General features: G+C 41.9%; 1 long non-coding RNA gene across 1 annotated transcript; it reads right to left on the bottom strand.

Moving 5' to 3' along the window:
* Positions 1-16588: 16588 nt before the first annotated feature.
* LOC124070832 lies at positions 16589-17250 on the bottom strand. The gene is made up of 2 exons (XR_006845245.1): positions 16973-17250; positions 16589-16877 (listed from the first exon to the last, which is right to left on the bottom strand). It is a non-coding gene; the product is annotated as an uncharacterized LOC124070832 (long non-coding RNA).
* Positions 17251-22247: the final 4997 nt, after the last annotated feature.

Genomic DNA, 22247 nt, shown 5'->3' with positions numbered 1-22247 from the left:
TAGCACGCAACCCGCTCCGCTTACCCCGCTTTTGTTTACGTTGTCTCCTCCGTCTCCGAGGCCACAGAGGGGGGATGGCAAGAGCCTCTGTGGTCCGCTGCAGCTCTGGTGGGATAAAATCCAGCTTTGGGGATGCAACCTGTCCGTAATTATTCCCCAATTCCCACAATTCAGCCCTTCCGTACTGAATTAATGCTTTGACTGGAGAAAACAGTAGTGAAAACACAAACAAAAACAAGAATAAATACACAAAAAGCCGAGAGCCTCGAGCCGCTGCGTGCACCCGCGCCGCCATCTTTTTGTAACTGGTTTGCACACTTTTTTGCTTTTTGCACTCTTTTTCTGTTCTTGTGAGCTGCCACGACAAGTGAATTTCCCCACTGTGGGATCAATAAAGTTCATCTTATCTTATAACTTGATTATGCACAGTTCTATGAGGAAATTGTAGTTAAAATGCTACAACTCATGTTATCTCACTGAAAACAGGCCTTAAAGTGATTCTTGTGTGGTCAGCTGAAATTTGAGAGAAACAAAGGTTAACCCATGTTTTCTGACAACTTCAGTCACTTTTGACTAAATACAGGCAACAAACTCAATTGTGCACAATTCTGTGAGGAAACTGTAGCTGAAATACTGTAATTCGTGTTTTCTCAATGAAAATCGGCCTTAACCCTCCTTCTCCCCTCATGCGTCTTTGTTCTATGTCAGTCATTCAGAAGTTCCCACACTTCCCTAACACACGTTAGTGTAGCAGGCATGCCAGAGCACAGCTTCATACCCTCCCAACCTTTTTTTAAAAATTATTTTTCCATCAGCCTTCCTGCTGCCCTCACATGTCTTTGTTCTACATACATATCTTCCCATATTTAGCATAGCATAGCAAGTCGGGCAACAGTGCCAGCACAGCACATCCTCTACATACACATTTCTCTGTGCTCCACCTTCATTGACCCTCCTGCCTCTGCTGCCGCTCCCATGCACCGCCATTCTTCTACTACTACTACCGAAAAAGTCCCTCCATGCTCCCCAACAACAACAATTCCCCCAAAATTATTACAAGCACAAGTCAGGCAGCATGTCAAACCATGTGGAGCTCCTATCGCCGGTAAAAACACAAGGAACTTGAAGCGACACTTGCAAGCGAGTCATCCTGAAATTCATGCGAAGGTAAGCTAGCTAGCTATCAAGTGCAAATACAATAGAGGCCCAAATTGAATATGGTCAGGTGCAATAACTAGAAACTCTGGTTACGTTAACAAGCTGTAGCTCAGCATGTTAGACTTAACACTTTATTGTACAGACTCAGCACAGACAGGAGAAATGAACAGCACGTCCACACAGAGCACCCAACATTAGTAATTGTAAACACATAGTCATAAAACCAGCAGATAAGGGGGGCCAAATAGTTATACAGGATAGAGACAATTACATATTAGAAGCACACAGTTAAATAACAGCACATACTACAAGCCATTACAACATTCATTACAATTAGAAACACAAACATTAGTTAGGGAAATAACAGACACACTATATACACAAAAATTCATTACTTAAAAACAAAAACAATATCTGGACGGTCCGGATGAGCCCAGGCCCCGCCTCTTTTACCTGCTCCCAAAATTCCACAAGCCTCCTGGGACGTGGACGGTCCCCTCTGTTGTTCCAGTTGGCCATCCAATTGTGAGCGACAGCGGTTCAGAAACATATAGGATAACAGCCTACATAGGCCATTTCATAAACCCACTTTCCAAACTTCACCCCAGTTACATCCAAGACACATATGATTTTGTAAATAAAATCCGAAATCTTCACATACCTAACCATACCTTCCTTTTTTCCATAGACATTGATTCTCTATATACAAATATAGAAACTCCAACACACATTCAATAAACATCCAAACCCATCCAGACCCGACAGCCAAATTTTGCAGTTGCTCCACCTCACTCTTACCAGAAACGATTTTATGTTTAATAACCAGCCCTATCTCCAGTTGTGTGGCTGTGCCATGGGCCGCAAATATGCTCCAGCATATGCAGACATCTGTCTGGCCCATTGGGAGGAAACGGTATTTGCCAAACTACCCATCCTACCCATCAAACCTCTGCTGTATTTCCGGTACCTGGACGACATCTTTGGTCTCTGGGACAGCACACAACAGAACTTCAACGCTTTTATGGACATTTTGAACTCACACCACCCGAAAATTAAGCTAAAACACAATTTCCAACCAAACACAGTAGAGTTTCTGGATATGTGTGTCTTCTTCCGCAAAAACACTGGCTACCAAAGTTTTCTTTAAAGAAACAGATCGCCATGCACTCCTCCATAAAACCGGTTACCATCCTAAACATACATACAGAGGCCTGATCAAATCCCAGCTGATACGCTTCCACAGAATTTGTACTTTTTCAGAGCATGTGAAGGAGGCTACCAGAACCCTTTTTAGTGCACTGAGGACCAGGGGTTACTCGAAGAGCTCCCTCAGGAGCATCAAGGCAGAGACCAGCCGGACATTCAAAGACAAACATGATAACAACTGCCCTCAGCCACCCGGACCCACCCTTGTCCCCTTGGTAATAACATATTCTGAGAAGACTTATTGGCTACTCTCAGGATAAATTTTGAAGGGACGGGAATGTGACTTGCTGGAGGACTGCCGACTGATCTCTGCCTACCAAGGAAATAAAAACTTAAAAGATTTTCTTGTTCATTCAGACTTAAACAAAAATGAGCAAAACAAAGAGGCGCTTCGAGGCTCGGAAATTGGTTTTATACGTCTCCCCCACATTTTTAATCCCTTTGCGGAGATCGGAATCAACCCATGGCAGGTCTTAAAACCCACAACCAAAAATGCAGTGTATGCAATTAGATGTAAAGCCTGCCATAAACTTTATGTGAGGGAGACCAGGCATGAAATAGTTACCAGAATAAAACAACATTTGTGTTTTGTATGAGCAATTTAAACTCCACAGCCAACATAATGTAGAAAGTTTAGGCCTGGAGAGCAATAGGAATTGGACCACTGTACAGAGACGAGCCGCAGAGAGGAAGTGGATCCATCTCTTAAAGACAATAGAGCCTACAGGACTCGATGAAAAGTACAACTGATGGATCCATTTCCATTTGGTAAAGAAAGATTGTTGGTATTTATTAGAAGTGCTGACCTCCTGATCTCCCGGGGCCTCTCTTCCACAGGATCTGGACTGAGCTCCGGTACAACTGTTGAGAAGGCATCCGCCTGCACTGAGAGTTTAACATTTACTATCACTTCAACAATGAACCTGTTGCTGGCCTGAATGACTCAACCATCTTCCTTTGGAGTGTCCTTTCCCTCTAATTACAGCAGAGGGAGACAGGGGACCACAATCCCTTAGGAAACAAAATATAACAGGCATAGGGCCATTTGTGCAGCAAAAGTAAAATAATCTTTTATTCATCTCAAGGAAATTCAATCGAATGCAACTGGACTTAGTTCATGAACTGATGAAGCCTCTTGGATGAGAGGTGAAACGTCTTCAAAGACAAATAACTAAGTCCAGTTGCATTCGATTGAATTTCCTTGAGATAACCATGACCTGGATGAATGAGAATATTCACAGGCAATCTTTTATTCATTTTAACTGCTTTTAAATCCCACTCTTAACATAAAAATGGACACTTATTTTAAATGTATTTGTATTATATTGCATGCATTTGTTTCTCTTGTTTGATGAATTGAATTTGAGCACTTACTTTTATTATTGTGTGGCACTTTATTTTAAGCACTTACTTTTAGCATTACTTTATTTTATTTTATTATTAGTGTGCATATTTATCTTAAACTTGTTACTGTTTTTTTACTTGGGAGGTGGGACCCCTTTACTTAATTTTTAACAAATTATTTATCTATCTATTTATTTATTCACTTTTTTTTTCCTTTCACAAAGGACACAGCATGAGATGGTTTTATCAACCCCAGCCATAGTGATTGGAATAGAGACCTGGGGAGATCGGAGCATATTGTTAACAGCAGGATACCTGCGACCTTACCTGTTCAGTGGCCCAATAGCAACACATCTTATACGGGTTTTATCTTACTTTGTAAGGTTTAGGGGGAACTAAAGTCAATCCAAATAATTTTATTATTTTTATTTTAACAACGATCGTGGTCCCAGGAGCTCCGAGAGCCCGTGCCCCTCGAAGCACCCCTCGTTTGTGGGGTGCTGCGTCCACACCCAACCTAACCCTAACCCTACGAAAGAACAACAGCTAACTGTTCCAAAGAAAACTAAAATTAGCAGTCTGATTGACAGACATTATGAAGGTGAAATACAAAAATTCAGGAAAAATTCAGGACAGTGGCTGATGCTCAGAAGCTATCTACTGGCATTGACTTGTGGACAAAAAAAGGATTGACTGCTTCTTTCCTGGCTATAAGTGCATGTTACTTTTGTGTTGAACAAAATGAACCACAACACATATTGCCCTAGAACAAGTAGAAGTAGAAAGTAGAAAAGAAAGTAGGAAGTGACATATTTTGTCATTGGAGGGAACTCACTCCAACGAAATTCGTGCTCTGCATTTAACCCACCCAAGTGACGTGCACACACACAACAAACCCGGGGCAGTGGGCGACCGCGTGCAGCGCCCGGGGAGCAGTGGGGGTTAGGTACCTTGCTCAAGGGTACCTCAGCCATGGACACCAGTACAGGGAATCAAACCAGCGACCCACCGGTTACGGGTCCGATACCCTAACCACTGATCCATGACTGCCCCTAAAAAAGTGATGTGCCACAGCTGAGAGCGGCGTGACGCAGCTCGCGCTCACCTCAGCGCCACCAGCTCCTCCACAGTAAAATTACTCCAAACACGCCTCAGAAGAAGAATGTTGGCTCGCCAGAAGCGCAGAAAGACACATACACAGGGTAGCCCACCCACACACTGCACAGTCAATTAAAGCTTGTGTGGATACATGTATGCAAGACTGGGGCATACCAAAGGAGAAGATAATGACAGTAATAACTGATAACGAGAATATATGGTGGCAGTATTCAAAACCTCCATGCCAGAAGAAGAGGAAGCCATCTCTAAAGATAGAGGACTTTCCCATGATTGACTCTGAGCCCGAAACTGATGACCTGAGGTAATCCATTTGTAATTGCTTTTATATGACACTCAATAATTGATGCCTGATGGCATTTTCTTTGCACTTTTTGAGAATTTCAACAGTGTTGTGCACTAGTAGGAGCAATTTGGTTATTGGCAGAATAATCAATGATTATGGGGAATAATCATTGAAGCAAAATCAGTGTATGCTTTATACACATAAAAATCGGGGCACCACCCTGTCACCAGGGACCAATAGCCAAATTAATTAATAGGAAATAACAGTCTCTTAAAAATTATGAAGGATGAATCCGAGCACTGACTGTCATGAATTCAGCTGTTATTAAAAGTACATGCACAATAACCACAGACAACGACAGGTTATAACAGGATTTATTAACCAGCAACAACCATCCATAGATAAGTATCACTTTGTAATAAACACTATTATAATCTAAGTTTTATCAACACACATTAACTGTTAACTAGGGATAACACAGGTACAGCAGCAAGAGTATCTATACATAGGTGTGCATATATAGTATATATATAGCATATATATATATATATATATATATATCTATAGGAGTGTGTGTGTGTGTGTGTGTGTGTGAGAGAGAGAGAGAGAGAGAGAGAGAGAGAGAGAGAGATGACAACAAACAAGATGGTGGCTAACAAGATAGCGGTTAACAGGATAGCAGCTAACAAGAGAGCGGCTAAAAGCAACCCAGATAGCAGCAGACTACAACTAAGATGGCGTGGCCACGTGGGTGGGGAAACTACAACCAAAACGCCAGCAGACTACAACCAAAATGGCGAGTAGGAAAACTACAAGTAAGATGGCGCATGACTACATGAGGGGGAATCAGCACACAAAACAAACAATCACATAAAGGTTGACTCGGCAAACAAAACAGCAAATCAACATGCAAGTGATGACTCAGCAAAACCCAAAATGACTACAGAAGAATACGTAGTCATTATATATTATTCAGAGCCAAGTTGGTGATAACCCACGTAATGTTGCTTATATGGTCACAGAAGAGAACAATGGGCGGAAGCCTTTGGGCGCCACGTACCCTTTTGTTACGGTTCGTCATCGCCTCACCGTTCAGAAAGAAGAGTGTGAGGAAGAAAGATAGAAATGAAAAGAGCAGAAAACACAACCCAATAAAAGAATCCACTCCAATTCTTTAGAAACTCGTGTATCACCACACAATAGCGGAGTCAGTAAACCGGAGCTTATCTGCTCAGCTATTGGTCTTTTAACCGGTGACGCGCGGTCTCGATGAAACGGCGTAAGTGACCGACAGGAAACAAAATCAACAAATGTAGCACTTACAAGTTAAAGGAAATCATGTGTAAACAACCTTACTTTATGCTGTCTCTGCCCAGACATAAGCCTCTTACTTGGCGTTGCTCCGATTCTTCGGAGTTGGGAAGCTAATGATCCGCTTGAACGTTCGCAGCGCTGTCCTCAGCGGGATACTGACGATCCGTTATGTCAGATGATGCGGAGTATTGATCTCTCAGCGGCAGCGGAGAAAATCACCGGTGGAGAAATTAACAAACTTCGTTCGTCCTTAACAAAGTTGGCACGCAGCTCGTTAACGTGCGATCAGCTGATTGCCCGGCGATCCACGTCGGAAGAAGAAAAAAGGAAAAGTTACAGAAAAAATACAGCAGTCTGTTTCTCGGCCTGCGAGTTGCAGAACTGTGACCCGGGATCTAAGATGATGATAATCAAATGTCTGATTGTTGCTCCCTTTCTGCGATTTGGACACCTGGAAAGCCTGGAGCAGCTCTCACTGTCACAGCACGCACAGGAAAAAGCCGCGACTGAGGGTCGCAGTGAACTTTTATTACCTGCGTGTAGCCCTGTAATTTTATTTATTTTGAAATATAAAAAAGGCCACTGTTAAAAAGATGGTTTCTTTTTGTTTAATGTGTGAATGTGATTACATGTGACAAGGAAGAGTTTGAATATGATTAATTGGAGACGTTAGTATGTTAACCTGAGTCGGTTGTTAAATGTACATATGAGGTTTTGTCCTGTATCGAGGTTTTGCTTGCCGCAGAAGAGGGGAGAGTGACGTGTGGGACGGGAGAGAACCGCGAAAGGGAGAGTGACGTAGGAGAGGAGACGCGACACAGAGAGAGCGAGCTGTATGTACGAGTGTATGAGTGCGTGAGCTGATGTTTGAGGATTGAACGTGAACAACGGTTCTTTATCCTTCGGACATTAACTGTCGGTGACGGGCGACGTCACTGGCCGAGGAGCGCTGCGGAGACGAGGTCTCGTGACGAGCGAGGACGTGTTTTCCCGTGGAGTTCGCGGCTAGCGCGCAACGTTAGCCGCAACGAGGCAACGCTAGCCGAGGTGGTTAGCGGCCAGCTAACCGCAGGTAGCCCGCCGCAGAAGCTACGAGCTGACACAGCCAGCAGCCCGACGGAGGTTGACCGAAGCAAACCCTGATTTCTGGGTGGATTACACCGTGGATGCTGTCGCAGGAGCGTGGATGTGAAAGTTGGACGTGTGTCGTGAGTGACTCTCGTTTGCTGGAAACGCCATCTTCTGGACCCTAACAGGCCTGCAACGTGGGTGGGGTTTGTTAATTAAATTAGACGCCGGCTTAGGATAATGAGTGCACTCCTGAAGCTTTGAGAACGTTTGAGATGGATGAATGATTGATTTGATAAGTGTGATTGAGTGTTAAGGTTCACACACACATACAGGTTTGTTGGTATTTTGAAGTTGCCTTTGAGGTCTTGCAGTGTTGGTTGCATTGAAATATTTTGAGTGTGTATTTGTGTTGCATTTGTGTAGCCAAAGTGGGCAAAGCCCAAGTGTGTTTATTTCCCCTGACCTTTTCAGTCCTAATCCCTTGCTCTAATATTCCTTTCTTATTTCTTTAAATACATTTGATGACTAAAACCTTCTAAAATACATTTCCTGGTGTCTGTCCTGATGATTTAAAAGCATATAGTTCATGGTTAAAAAGTGCAATTCATAGATTGGGGTGATAATAAAAAAACAACAGGAATCAATTAAAGAACCTGTAGCTTTCCTATATTGGATAGGGTAAAACGGGCTACATGCGTGACATTGTCTCAGACCCCTGTGGAGATGGCTGGCACACAGCCAAAGTCCGTGCCGGTACTGAGTTCGACCTCAGGACTTTACGACTAGGTGTATATCATGGGTGGGGGTCTCTAACGGTTAGTCACTCTAACTCAGGCTTTATGGGTTACATGTAGGCCGCTCTATTGTTCTCCAGAGCGCATGGCCAGAGATCCCAACAACAGTTGAAATAATAAAGGTAAAAATGTATTCCTTGTTGGTCTTGTTTGGCTGTCTCTCTCATTTTTGTACTGCTTTGGTTATGCACTGCTACTTTTACAGAATATTTCATTTTATTAAGAATGTTTTATTAAGAATGTAAGAATGTGATATGACAAAGGAGAGGAGCCATCATCAGCCACTGCTTATCTGGAAACTGGAAGTGAAGAGAGTGAGCAGCTTTAAATATCTGGGTGTCCACATCAGCAAGGACCTCACCTGGACACTCAACACCACACAGCTTGTGAAGAAAGCTCAGCAGCAGCGGTAATTCCTGAGGAGGCTGAGGAAGTTTGGTATGTGCCTAAGATCACCAGGACACCTCTGCCTTCTCTTTAGAGCATCTACCACAGCAGAGTTCGCAGGAGAGCTGCCTCCATCATTAAGTACCGCATCCACCCCCAACAAGGTCTGTTCACTCTCCTCCCCTCGGCCTGAAAGTACAGGAGTGTGAAGTGCAGGACCACCAGATTCAGGAACTCCTTCTTTTCCTCTGCCATCAGACTCCTCAACAGCTGACAGGAGTCTGTAACAATGGACTGTACTCTTGAACATACTGACTGCTTACATCCAGTGACACAGTGACATCAATGATTGTACATGTACCATGCTGTTTACCTCCTGACAGTTCTTACACAATTACTCATACTGGTGAACTCTGCACAACAGTCGATGTAGCACACATGCACATTAATATATATAGCTTACTTTACCTTACTGATTCATAGTTTATATTTTATGTTTACTTTTCTTCTCAAATTGCATATTTTGTTGAATTATTCTATTTCTTTAGTATTCATTCAATGTGGACAGCAAAGTAAGATTATCATTGTACAGGGAAACCTGTTTCCTTAATAACAATAAATGCTTTGAATCTTGATCGGGTCATTTTTACCCGCCAGGGAAGCAGGAGGGCTAAAATGCTGAGATTCATGTTTACTCACTGAAAACAGTCCAAAAGGTACTTACTCTGTGATCAGCTGGACTTTCAAGAGAAACAGAGGTGAAACCATCTTTTCTATCTAATTCAGTTACATTTGACAAATTGTAAGCTGAAAACTTGATTTTGCACAATTATATGAGGACACTGTAATTAAAATGCTGAAACTCAAGCGTTCTCACTAAAAACAGGCCATAGAGTGCTTGTCTGTGATCAGATGGGATTTGAGAGAGGTCAAACAATGTTTTCTGTTAATTCAGTCACATTTGACTAATACTAAGTGTTGGGATCTCCAGCCATGTGCTCATGAGAACAATAGAGAGGCCTACATGTAACCCAAGAGACCTGAACTAGAGTGACTGACCATTAGAGACCCCCCCTCCATGACGCACACCTAGTCATAAATCCTGAATTCAAACTCAGGACCGGCACAGACATTGGCTGTGGTCCAGCCATCTCCACAGGGGTCCGAGGTGACGTCACTCAAGTTATAAAAGTTCACTGCGACCCTCCGTCGTGGCTTTTTCACCGTGTGTGCTGTGACAATGAGAGCTATTCCAGGCTCTCCTAGGTGCCCAGCTCGCCGAAAGGGAGCAACAGTCAAATGTTTGATTATTATCATCACTTTAAAATCCTGGGTCACAGTTTTCAACTCGCGGGCCGAGAAACAGACTGTGTTTTTTCTGTAACTTTTCCCTTTTTTCTTCTGCCGACGTGGATCAGTGCAATCAGCTGATCGCACGTTAACGAGCCGCGCGCCGACTTTGTTTAAGGACGAAACAAAGTTTGTTTTTGACTCTTTACCGGTGATTTCCCCGCTGCCGCCGAGGGACACACAGTGATACGCCGCATCGCCAGAGGAGCGAAGTAACGGACCGTCAGGACCTCGTTGAGGAACGTTTAAGCGTACTTAAAATGCCGAAACTCCTGTAAACTCACTAAAAACAGGCCATAAAGTACTTGCTCTGTCATCAGCTGGAAATTGAGAGAAACAGAGGTCAAACCATGTTTTCTGTCTAATTCAGTCATATTTCACTAATACTAAGTCAAAAACGTGATTGTGCACAGGTCTGTGAGAAAACTGCACTCAAAATGCTGAAATTCAAGTTAACTCACTGAAAACAGGCCATGAAGTACTTGCTGTGTGATGAGGCAGAATGTGATGGAAACAGAAGTTAAAACCATGGTTTCTGTCTAATTCAGTCACATTTGACGAATATTAAGCCAACAACTGGACTGTGCACAGGTCTGTGAGAAAACTGCATCCAAAATGCTTAAACGCAAGTGACTTACTGAATAAACACTACTAAGTGCTTGCTCTGTGTTCAGCTGAAAATAGAGAGAAACAGGGGTCGAACCATGTTTTCTGTCAAATTCAGTCACATTTCACTAATACTAACTACTGGAGAGAGCAGGTGTGGACGGACATTTGGCTACTTGGATCATCGATTACCTCACCAACAGGCCACAGTATGTGAGACTGCGTAACTGTGTGTCTGAGGTGGTGGTCTGCAGCACGGGGGCCCCCCAGGGAACAGTACTCTCACCTTTCCTCTTCACCCTCTACACCTCGGACTTCACCTACAACACCAGCAGATGTCACCTCCAGAAGTTCTCTGACGACTCAGCCATTGTTGGCTGTGTGTCTGAGGGGAATGAGACGGAGTACAGGTCAGTCATCGTGGACTTTGTGGACTGGTGTGAGCGCAACCACCTGTGCTTAAACACCAGTAAAACAAAGGAGATGGTGATTGACTTTCGGAGAAGGTCATTACCACATACACCAGTGAACATCCAGGGCTTGGACATTGAGATTGTGGACAGTTTCAAGTACCTGGGTGTCCACCTCAACCATAAACTGGACTGGTCACATAACACCGATGCCCTGTACAAGAAGGGCCAAAGTCGCCTCCACCTTCTGAGGAGACTGAGGTCCTTTGGAGTGTGCAGGCCCCTCCTAAGGACTTTTTATGACTCTGTGGTAGCCTCTGCTATTCAGTATGCTGTGGTCTGTTGGGGACCGGGCAGCACGGACCGGGACAGGAAGAGACTAAATAAGCTGGTCAGGAGGGCCAGCTCTGTCCTGGGCTGCCCACTGGACTCCGTGGAGCAGGTGGGTGAGAGGAGGATGTTAGCCAAGCTGACATCCATCATGGACAACACCTCTCATCCTCTGCATCAGACAGTGGAGGCTCTGAACAGTTCCTTCAGTGGCAGACTGCTACACCCTCAGTGTAGGAAGGAGCGCTACCGCAGGTCTTTCATTCCCGCTGCTGTTAGACTGTATAATTCTATGGTCTAGTCCTCTTTCTTCCCTTATGAGGACTTGTATATAGCTTTATAGTGTACTATTTTTACTTACCTTGTAAATTGTTAATTTATTTCACCTCTATATTTTTTGTAACTGTTTATGCACACTTTTTGCACTCTTCTTGTGTTCTTGTGAGCTGCCACAACAGGTGAATTTCCCCACTGCGGGATCAATAAAGTTCATCTTATCTTATCTTATCTTAAGTCAAAAACGTGATTGTGCACAGTTCTGTGAGGAAAACTGCACTCAAAATGCTGAAATTCAAGTTAACTCACTGAAAACAGGCCATGAAGTACTTGCTGTGTGATGAGGTAGAATTTGATGGAAACAGGTGTTAAAACCATGATGTCTGTCTAATTCAGTCACATTTGACAAATATTAAGCCAACAACAGGATTATGCACACTTCTGTGAGACAGTTTGAGAGAAACACAGGTTAAATCATGTTTTCTGTCTAATTCAGTGACATTTGACAACATCTAAGACAAAAACTTGATTGTGCACAGTTCTGTGAGGAAACTGCACTCAAAATGCTGAGACTCAAGCTTAAGCTGAAGGTTTAAGTACATTTTCCAAACAGAACTATGCACAATCAAGTTTTTTGCCTAGAAATCATCAAATGTGACTGAGTTTCACCATTTTGAGTACACTTATTTCAGAGGGCTGCGAACAATCGAGTTTTTGACTTAATAAAACTTGACTGAATTAAACAGAAAACATGGTTTGACTGTTATTTCTCTCAATTACAGGTGATCACAGAAGAAGTACCGTACTTTTTGGCTCGTTTTCAGTGAGTAAACATGAGTTTCATCATTTTAAGTACAATTCTCTAACAGAACTGTGCACATTTGAATAAATTTAAGCCTGTCAGGCTGGGGCTCAGAGCAGGACTCAGATGCGGAGACTCGGGTAGCAAACAACAATCTTTATTAAGAATGTCTGTGACAAATCCTCTAAGCAGAGTGTATAAACAAAGAGGCTATGAAAATTACCTGACGTGAAATCCTCTCTAGAAGAGATCCCACGGCTATGAAACATACAAAGCAATGAGAAAACGAAAGCAGGCTATAAGAATTAACGAACAGAAAGCGCTCCCTAAGGAGGAAAATATTTACTGACAAGAACGAAAAATCACTCCAAAGGAGGAAAAAGAACGAAATCTCTCTATAAAGAACTACAACAAAAATCACTCATATAGAGGAAAAGCTATGTCAAAATAGTATCTAGAAACTAAGCTGCGCTATGAAAATGGTTTAACAAAACTCACTCAGACAGAGGATTCAACAAAGAGATTCAAAAACAAGATATCTATGACTGTGGCTCAAGGTACGCTGGCGTGATCATTCGAAGACGAAACACACTGGCACAAGACAAGGGAAACGCAGACTTTTTGAACACACGAGGGTAATGGGAAACAGGTGGAAACACTCAGGTAATCGGGAAGACAATCAGACTGGAGACACGAGGAAGGGCAAGTGACCTGAAACGAGAGGAGCGTTATACTTCAAAATAAAACAGGAAATGACGAGACAAAAAAAACCCCAAAACAAGACAATACCTCACCGCGGTGTGACAAAGCCACAAACTGTTGTGGCTTAAATTTATTCAAATGTGACTGAATTAGACACAAAATATAGATTGACCTCCGTCTTACTCTCTTTCCAGGTGACCACAGCAGATGCACTTTAAGGCCCAAAACATGAGTTTTCAGCATTTTGAGTACACTTTTTCACACAGAACTGTGCACAATCAAAGTTTTAGGCTTAGATTTATTCAAATGTCACTGAAATATACACAAAACATGGTTTGACTTCTTTTTTCTCTTAAGCTAAGTTTGAACAATATATGATTGCTATATTGTTGATTTACAATTATTAGTAAGCAGGTTATTATAACGTAAGCTAGTAAAGGTTTAATTACTTACAATATAGCCCACTTGCGGTTAGCACGTGAATTTCACACCAGGAATCATCTTATCCTCAGTTCTCAAAATATTAAGTCCGCATTTATGCATTTATCCATCCATCCATCCTCACCTCTTGTCGGTCGTGATGGCAGAAAACAAAGCGGGGAATTCAAAGATCCTTTTATCTTGTAAGATTTTCCTGCTCCTCTGAGTTGAACGTGCTAGACATAATAAAAGAAGTTGGCAGAGGTTTGTTTATAAATATTGTGAGCCTGGCAGCGAAATCAAAGGGTATCCCAAGCTTTTATTCAATAGCGTGTGGCTTTGAAATTGCAGCTGCAACGGCCAGAAGGGATTGTTCGACTGGGTGCAATGGGCATGATCAGAGGGCTGTCCCACAATGGGAATACAGGTGCAGAATAGCCTAAAACGTCAAGTTTTGAGGATATATTTTATTCTTCTTTTTACAAGGAGTTGAGAAACTGCAGAGAAAGCAGGAGAAGGAACGGGATAAAGAGAAAGCTAACCAGAGGTATGTGTAGCCTAATTGTGCCATAAATATTGTCAAGACAAACTTTCTATTCATGCATATAGCATCTAGATAACGTCGCCGTCTTTTCCCCTGGCCATTCCATATCACCTTCATCCAAGTCATCCCGTTTCCCCACTGTCATGATTATTATGCAGTAAGTTTAATAGTTGAATATATGGGATCGATTAAACTTTCCATAGCGAGCGTTGCTTCAGTCCCGGTCACAGTATAAAGAGTTAGGCTCTCCTACATGTTTCACTATGAGATGGAGGAAGCCGCTGCTGATGAATCTGCGATCTTGAGAATTTGTTATTATCAGTTTACCTCTCTCTTTTGTGATGAAGTAAAATGAGTAATGAATGTAATATAACTTTTGGTATATTACAAACCAGGTTTAGTTAAAAAAATAACTATGTGATATTGTTTCGTGTGATTCGAATAAATGTCCAGTCAGACATTTCAAAAGACCATGTATTTCCGCTTGTATAAGCGATCACATTCTTTCGGTCACTACACCAGTACCAGTACAGCATTTCTGTAAATGCTGACACAAAACATGCTTTGACTTCTTAAGCTAAATTTGAACAATATTGCTATATTGTTGAATTACAGTTATTATTAAGCAGGTTATTATAATGTTGAAGCTAGTAAAGGTGTAGTTACTTACAATATAGCCCACTTGCGGTTAGCATATGAATTTTATACGAGGAATCATCTTATCCTCAGTTCTCAAAATATTACGTCCTCATTTTTGCCTTTATCCGTCCATCCATCCTCACCTCTTGTCGGGCGTTGTGGCAGAAAGCAAAGCAGAGAATACTGTCACACCGCGGTGAGGTCTTGTCTTGGGTTTATGTCTCGTCACTTCCTGTTTTATTTTGAAAAGTAACTCTCCTCTCGTTTCAGGTCACTTGCCCTTCCTCATGTCTCCAGTCTGATTGTCTTCCCAACCACCTGATTGTTTCCACCTGGTCCCCATCATCCTCATGTGTTCAAATAGTCTGCGTTGCCCTTGTCTTGTGCCAGTGTGTTTCGTTTCTCATGTTCACACCAGCTCTCGTCCATGCCACAGCCTGTGTATGTATGTTCCTCGTGTCTCGTGATAATCTAGCCTCTGAAACAGAGTGAATTTTTGTTGTAGATTCCAAAGTTCAGGTTTAGCCATAGTGAATTGTTTGTTTATGTTCTTTGGTTTTTCCTCCTCTATTGGAGTGATTTTCAGTTTTATTTCTGTTAGTTTTCTCAGATAGATTTCCTCAATTAAGAGTGATTTTTAGTTCTTAGTAGTTTCTCTCTAGATAGTTATCCTCTGCTTAGAGTGATTTTTTGTTCTTTGAAGTTTTTGTTTTCCCTTCCTAGTTTTCCTCCTGTTGGAGTGATTTTCTGTTTTACTAGTTAGTAGTACTCAAGCCTAGTTAGATTCTTGTATCCTAGATAAAGTTTCATAGCCTCTTGCTTTTTCAGTAGCTCTGTGAGAGGTTGGATTGGGGGGTCTTTTGGAGAAATAAACTCTTTTATCTCTCACTATCTCTGCGTCTGAGTCCTGCGTAACCCGAAACCTGACAAATACAAAGATCCTTTTATCTCGTACATTATAACGTTTTCCTGCTCCTCTGAGATGAACTTGCTAGACATAATAAAAGAAGCTGGCAGAGGTTTGTTTATAAATATTGCGAGCCTGGCAGCAAAATCAAAGAGTGTCGCAAGTTTTTATTTAATAGCATGTTGCTTTGAAATACCATCTGCAACGGCCCAAAGGGATAAAGTTCGACTGAATGCAATGGGCTGTCCCACAATGGGAATACAGGTGCAGAATAGGCTAAAACGTCAAGTTTTGAGGATATATTTTATTCTTTTTTTATTTTACAAGGAGTCGAGAAACTGCAGAGAAAGCAGAAGAAGGAACGAGATGAAGAGAAAGCTAACTAGAGGTGTGTGTAGCCCAGGGGTCGGCAACCTTTCACACCAAAAGAGCCATTTGAACCCGGTTTCCACAAAAAAAAAAACACTGAGAGCCGCAAATACATTTTGACATCTAAAATGGGGAAAAAACACATTTATTAGAAAGTAAAAAATAAACTAAAACTTATTAGTGCTTTGACTACCCTTTTGAAGATGGGCTATAAAGTGTTGCTTAAGAAATCTACAAAGTGCTACAGAGAAAATTAAATTTATTTTTTAATGAACACATTTTGAACATTCTGAACATTCTTGAACATTCACATTTTGAGTTCTTGAAAAATAATAACAATGTCTAAATGTCTCTTTCAAATAAATTAAAAGGCTGAACTTAAATAATCCATGTAGCAAACAAAAGCAAAAACGTGCTACAATGTCCTCATAAGCTTCTTGGATTTCGAGCATATTTTAAATTCAAACACCATCTGTTTATCTTTTAATAACTGCATAATATTTGTACAGACATTCAATCACTTCACATTCTTTTGCTTTTTTTTGCACTTTTTGCTGGTTCCTTAAAAAAAAATTATATTAAACATTGCTCATTCGAACAGAGTCCAGATTGTAGATTCCTACACCAATGTTACAGCAAACTAGATTTTTTTTTACTGTTCAGCAGAAAGAAAGAAAAAATCTAATTGTTCAATAAATCAATGAACTTGATCAAATCACTTAAGTGATTAAATAAAAGTTGGAAATCAAGATGACGATCACTCCAAGCTTTTACACCCTCTCAGAGCCAGAAAGCCTGAGCCACTGTCTGGAGAGAACTGCCACATTGGCATGTAGCGGCATTGACCTGAATTAAAAAAATAAATTGGGAAAAAAAGCACTGTGTCACTAAACAATGAAAAATAAATATTTGCAAAATATCTGCATAAATATTTATTTTACCTTGTTAATGGGACTTCTGCTCCTGAACCTCTGCGCTCAGCGTCTGCAAATCCGGGCTGTACGAAGTCACTTTCATTTTTACGCAGGACTGTAAGCTGTCATCTGCGAGGCGTGTACGGTGTTTGTTTTTAATGTAGTTCATGGTGGAGAATAGCTGCTCACATGCATATGTGGATCCGAAGATCGACAGGACTCCAAAGGCATATTTCTTCATGTTCATGTAGGTGTCGGGGATGGCATTCCAGGTTTCAAACATAAGTCTGTCCGGTCTTGGAAGGTTCTCAATATCACTCCATTTGTGATTCTGAGAAAGAGTGGCCTTCAGACAGGCAACATCTTCAAGATCGCCTGTCAAGCGTTTGAATTTGGATAACCACATGTCTTTGTCAGCTATGTCAGCCAACTCCAGCTCCAGATCAGGTTGACTTACACCTGGAAATGCAGTCACATTTAGCAGGGATGGATCGATGTTTAGGGGAGTGACGGGGAAGGACAGTGTTGTTTTTTCCTCTCTGAACTCACGGAATCGTTTTTCAAATGACGCTTGCATTGTGGTGATTGCAGACTGCAAATACTCTGAATTGATCAGCTTGTGATCTTGTTTGAACTCCCTTAAAGAGGGGAAGTGAGACAGTGTGCCTCTCTGCAAATCTCTGGATAAAACTGTCAGTTTGCGCTCAAACGCCAACACCTCCTCCAGCATGTTCAGCGCTGTGGCTCCTCTCCCCTGAAGAGTCGTGTTCAGCGTGTTCAGGTGTGCTGTCATGTCCACCATGAAGTGCAGCTTTTCCAGCCACTCTGGCTGTTCCAGCTCAGGAAAGGAGAGTCCTTTGCTTCTCAGGAAAGTTTTCAGCTCTTCCAGACATGCAGCAAAGCGTTTCAGCACCTCTCCTCTGGACAGCCACCGGACTCTGTTGTGCAGCAGCAGATCAGAGTACGTGCTCTCCACCTCATCCAATAATGCACGGAATTGGCGGTGATTTAAACCATTTGCCAATATTTTATTGACAATTTGAATGACAACATTCATGACCTCTGTGCATTCTGGAGGGAAAGTTTGCGCGCACAATGCCTCTTGGTGCAGGATGCAGTGAAAAGTCAGAAGCTTTCTATCCAGTGATTTCTGCAGCAGCGCCACAAAGCCCCTGTGCGCTCCAGTCATGCTTGGTGCCCCATCGGTAGCTACTGACACTAGGTGGGTTGTTTTTATTTCTTTGGCTCGTAAACACTCAAAAACAGCCTCACAGACATCCTCCCCTCGTGTCTGGCATCGTAGTGGTATCAGCTCAACCATTTCTTCCTGCGGTCCAGTGGAGTTCACATATCGGCAGAACAGCGCTATTTGTTCAATATCATTTATGTCTTTTGACACATCACAGGCAATTGAGTACGCTGCAGCTGAATTGATGTCTTTAATTTGTTGTTTTGTGATATTTTCTGCCATTTTTATGGTTCTGTCTTTGACGGTCTTCGCAGAGAGAGGCATCTCTCTGATTTTCTGCACAATTTCAGACTTGTTTTTAAAGTCCGCGAATAGGTGTTCTGAAATCTTAAGGAATGATTCTTTCATATATTCTCCATCTGTGAACGGTTTCCCATGCCTGACTATTTCCATAGCGGCCACAAAACTTGCATGTGTAGATGAATTTGAAGACTTTACCCACCTCTTGAATTGATTTTTCGTCAGATCAGCCTTCCGCGCCAGTTCCTTAACAGCCTTTTTTCTCTCTTCTCCCTCGGGATATTTTTCAGCAAAGGCTGCGTGTGTATTGTTGAAATGTCTTGCGACATTTGACCGTTTATTGTTGGCCAGTTTTTCACCACAAATTAGGCATACTGGTAGGCCACTCTCGTTAGAGGTGAAAGCAAATGAATCTGCCCAAGCATCAATGAACGATCTATTTTCCTCTAATATTTTTCTTTTCTTAGATTTCTCCATATCTGTCCTTGTTGGGGTTGAAAGTTGGTATGGCGTTCGGGCGAGAATACCGGCTTTCGCGAGTCTGACGTGTTTTTTGAGCGACAAAAAACAATAAAATATACTTATTTATTAATATTTTAATATTTAATATTTCAAGATCGCATCAAGATCTTCCAATTTAGAACTAAAACACTAAAAAAATAACTAACACAAATAAAATACACATAAATACTTTTTTAAAGTAATTTATTTTCCCAAGCCACTCTGAGCCGCAGTTTAAGGATGAAAGAGCCGCATGCGGCTCCGGAGCCGCAGGTTGTCGACCTCTGGTGTAGCCTAATTGTGCCATAAATATTGTCAAGACAAACTTTCTGTTCATGCATAGCTATCTAGCTAACGGTGCCGTCTTTTTCCCTGGCCATTCCATATCGCCTTCATCCAAGTCATCCCCCACTGATGTGATGATCGTCATGCCTCAAGTTTAATAGCCGAATATATTGGGGTCGATTAAGCTTTCCATAGCAAGCGCTGCTTCAGTCCCGTTCACAGTATTAGTAGTAGTATTAGCGAGGTTCTCCTGCATATTTTACCATGAGACGGAGGAAGTCGCTGCTGATGAATCTGCATCCTCTTGTGAACTTGTTATTTCGTGATGAATTAAAATGAGTAATGAATGTAATACAACTTTTGATACAGGACAAACCAGGTTTAGTTAAAAAAATAACTATGTGACATTATTTAATGTGATTCACATAAATGTCCAGTCAGACACTTCGACTGTGTATGGCCGCTTGTATACGCAATCGCATTCTTTCGGTCACTACGGAAGATAGGAAGAGGAAATGCAAAGTGCAGCATTTCTGTAAATGTACAGTTGCTCTGCATTACAGCTGCAATGAAATTAAACACACAAACTGATTAAAGCTGCCCCTACCATAAAAATACTACTGCTGATGATGAATGAATATCGGTGAAGTCAGCTTCGTAATCATTGTACAATGTGCATTAATATTTTTTAAAAAATGATCTAAATATAGTTACCACTGTCTGACTAAAGGCGGCATTTTTAAGTGCAGAGGGCGAAATGAAAGAGTGTAACACATACTATTTGTTCATTTTGGCCTTATCTCAGCGAGAGAAAGCTGTTTTTGCAATGTGACTGCGGTTCACTTTTAAACATGTTTACAAACTACTTTCTTCTTCAAACATATGCAGAATCGAGAAAATATGAAGTACTTAATGCTTTGACATGTGTTTATTCTGAAGTTTAGCAGCTACACACACTAATTGTTCATTTTGGCCTTATCTCAGCGAGAGAACGCTGTTTTTGTAAATCTGACTGCAGTTCACTTCTAAACAAGTTTACAGACTGCTTTCTTCATCAGACATATGCAGAATTGAGAAAATATCAAGTTCTTAATGATTTGATGTGTTTATTGTGAAGTTTTGCAGCTACACACACTACTTGTTCATTTTGGCCTTATCTCAGCGAGAGAACGCTGTTTTTGTAAATCTGACTGCAGTTCAAATGGAAACAAATTTACAGACTGCTTTCTTCATCAGACATATGCAGAATTGAGAAAATATCAAGTTCTTAATGGCTTGATGTGTTTATTGTGAAGTTTAGCAGCTACACACACCACTTGTTCATTTTGGCCTTATCTCAGCGAGAGAACGCTGTTTTTGTAAATCTGACGGCAGTTCAAATGGAAACAAATTTACAGACTGCTTTCTTCATCAGACATATGCAGAATTGAGAAAATATCAAGTTCCTAATGGTTTGATGTGTTTATTGTGAAGTTTAGCAGCTACACACACTACTTGTTCATTTTGGCCTTATCTCAGCGAGAGAACGCTGTTTTTGTAAATCTGACTGTAATTCAAATGGAAACATTTTTGCAAAGTACTTTCTTCATCAGACATATGCAGAATTGAGAAAATGTCAAGTTCTTAATGGTTTGATGTGTTTATTCTGAAGTTTAGCAGCTACACACACTACTTGTTCATTTTGGCGTTATCTCAGCGAGAGAACGCTGTTTCTGTAAATCTGACTGCAGTTCACTTCTAAACAAGTTTCCAGACTGCTTTCTTCATCAGACATATGCAGAATTGAGAAAATATGAAGTTCTTAATGGTTTGATGTGTTTATTGTGAAGTTTAGCAGCTACACACACTACTTGTTCATTTTGGCCTTATCTCAGCGAGAGAACACTGTTTTTGTAAATCTGACTGCAGTTCAGTTCTAACCCTCACGCTTCGCACGGGACCCAACGCGGATGCGCTCCCCTCGGGGGTCGATGGGACCCCCGCGGACGCCCTCCCCTCGGGGTCGGCGGGACCCCCGTGGACGCGCGGAAGGGGAGGAGTTAACTGTTTCACAAGTGACCCTTAAATCATGCATCACACCGCTTTTTCAATTTGGTGCTATCTCAGCGAGAGAATGCTATTCTTGCAAATATGACTGTAGCTCAAGTCTAAATATGATTACAGACTGCTCTCGTCTTCAGACATATGCAGAATTGAGGAAATATGAAGTATCTAACCGACGTGTTTATTCTGAAGTTAAGCAAGCGCGCACACCGCTTGTTAATTCCGCCGTCATCTCAGGGAGAGAAAGCTATCCTCGCAAATCTGACCGTCATTGCAATGGCATCACGTTCCACACCGTCTTACTTGTTCAGAAATGCTCGAGTACCGAATGGCTTGACGGGTGTTTATTCTGAAGTTTAGCAAGCGCGCACACTGCTTGTTCATTTTGGCCTCGGCTCGGGGAGAAAGCTCTCCTCGCAAACCCCACCGTCATTGCAATGGAATCGTGTTCCACACTCTCACTTGTTTAGACAGCCTTCTCATTGTGGCCTCGGCTCGGGAAGAAAGCTCTCCTCGCAAACCCCACTGTCACTGCAAGGAATGAATCATGGCAATACTCTTACTTGTTGAGACAGCCTTCTCATTCTGGCCTCGGCTCGGGGAGAAAGCTATCCTCGCAAATCTGACTGTCATTGAAATGGAAACAGGTTTAGCCCAGGGACCCCCCCCCCGATGCGCCCCCTTCTGGGGTCGGCGGGACTGAAAACAGGTTTCAGTGAGTGCTTCCTGTGAGATCTGCTGGAATATGAGAGAAACAGGGATCAAACCATGTTTTCTGTGTAAATCAGTCACATTTGACTACATCTAAGCCAAAACCTTGATTGTGCACACTTCTGTGAGGAAATTGCACTCAAAATGCTAAGAATCAAGTATACTCACTGAAAACAGGTTTCAGTGAGTGCATCCTGTGAGATCTGTTGGAATACGAGAGAAACAGGGATCAAACCATGTTTTCAAATTCACTCACATTTGAATAATACTAAG

Source organism: Scatophagus argus, chromosome 14 (genome assembly GCF_020382885.2).
Source record: "Scatophagus argus isolate fScaArg1 chromosome 14, fScaArg1.pri, whole genome shotgun sequence".
In the NCBI taxonomy this organism is placed as follows: domain Eukaryota; kingdom Metazoa; phylum Chordata; class Actinopteri; family Scatophagidae; genus Scatophagus; species Scatophagus argus.
This window is presented reverse-complemented; position numbering and strand designations above follow the sequence as displayed.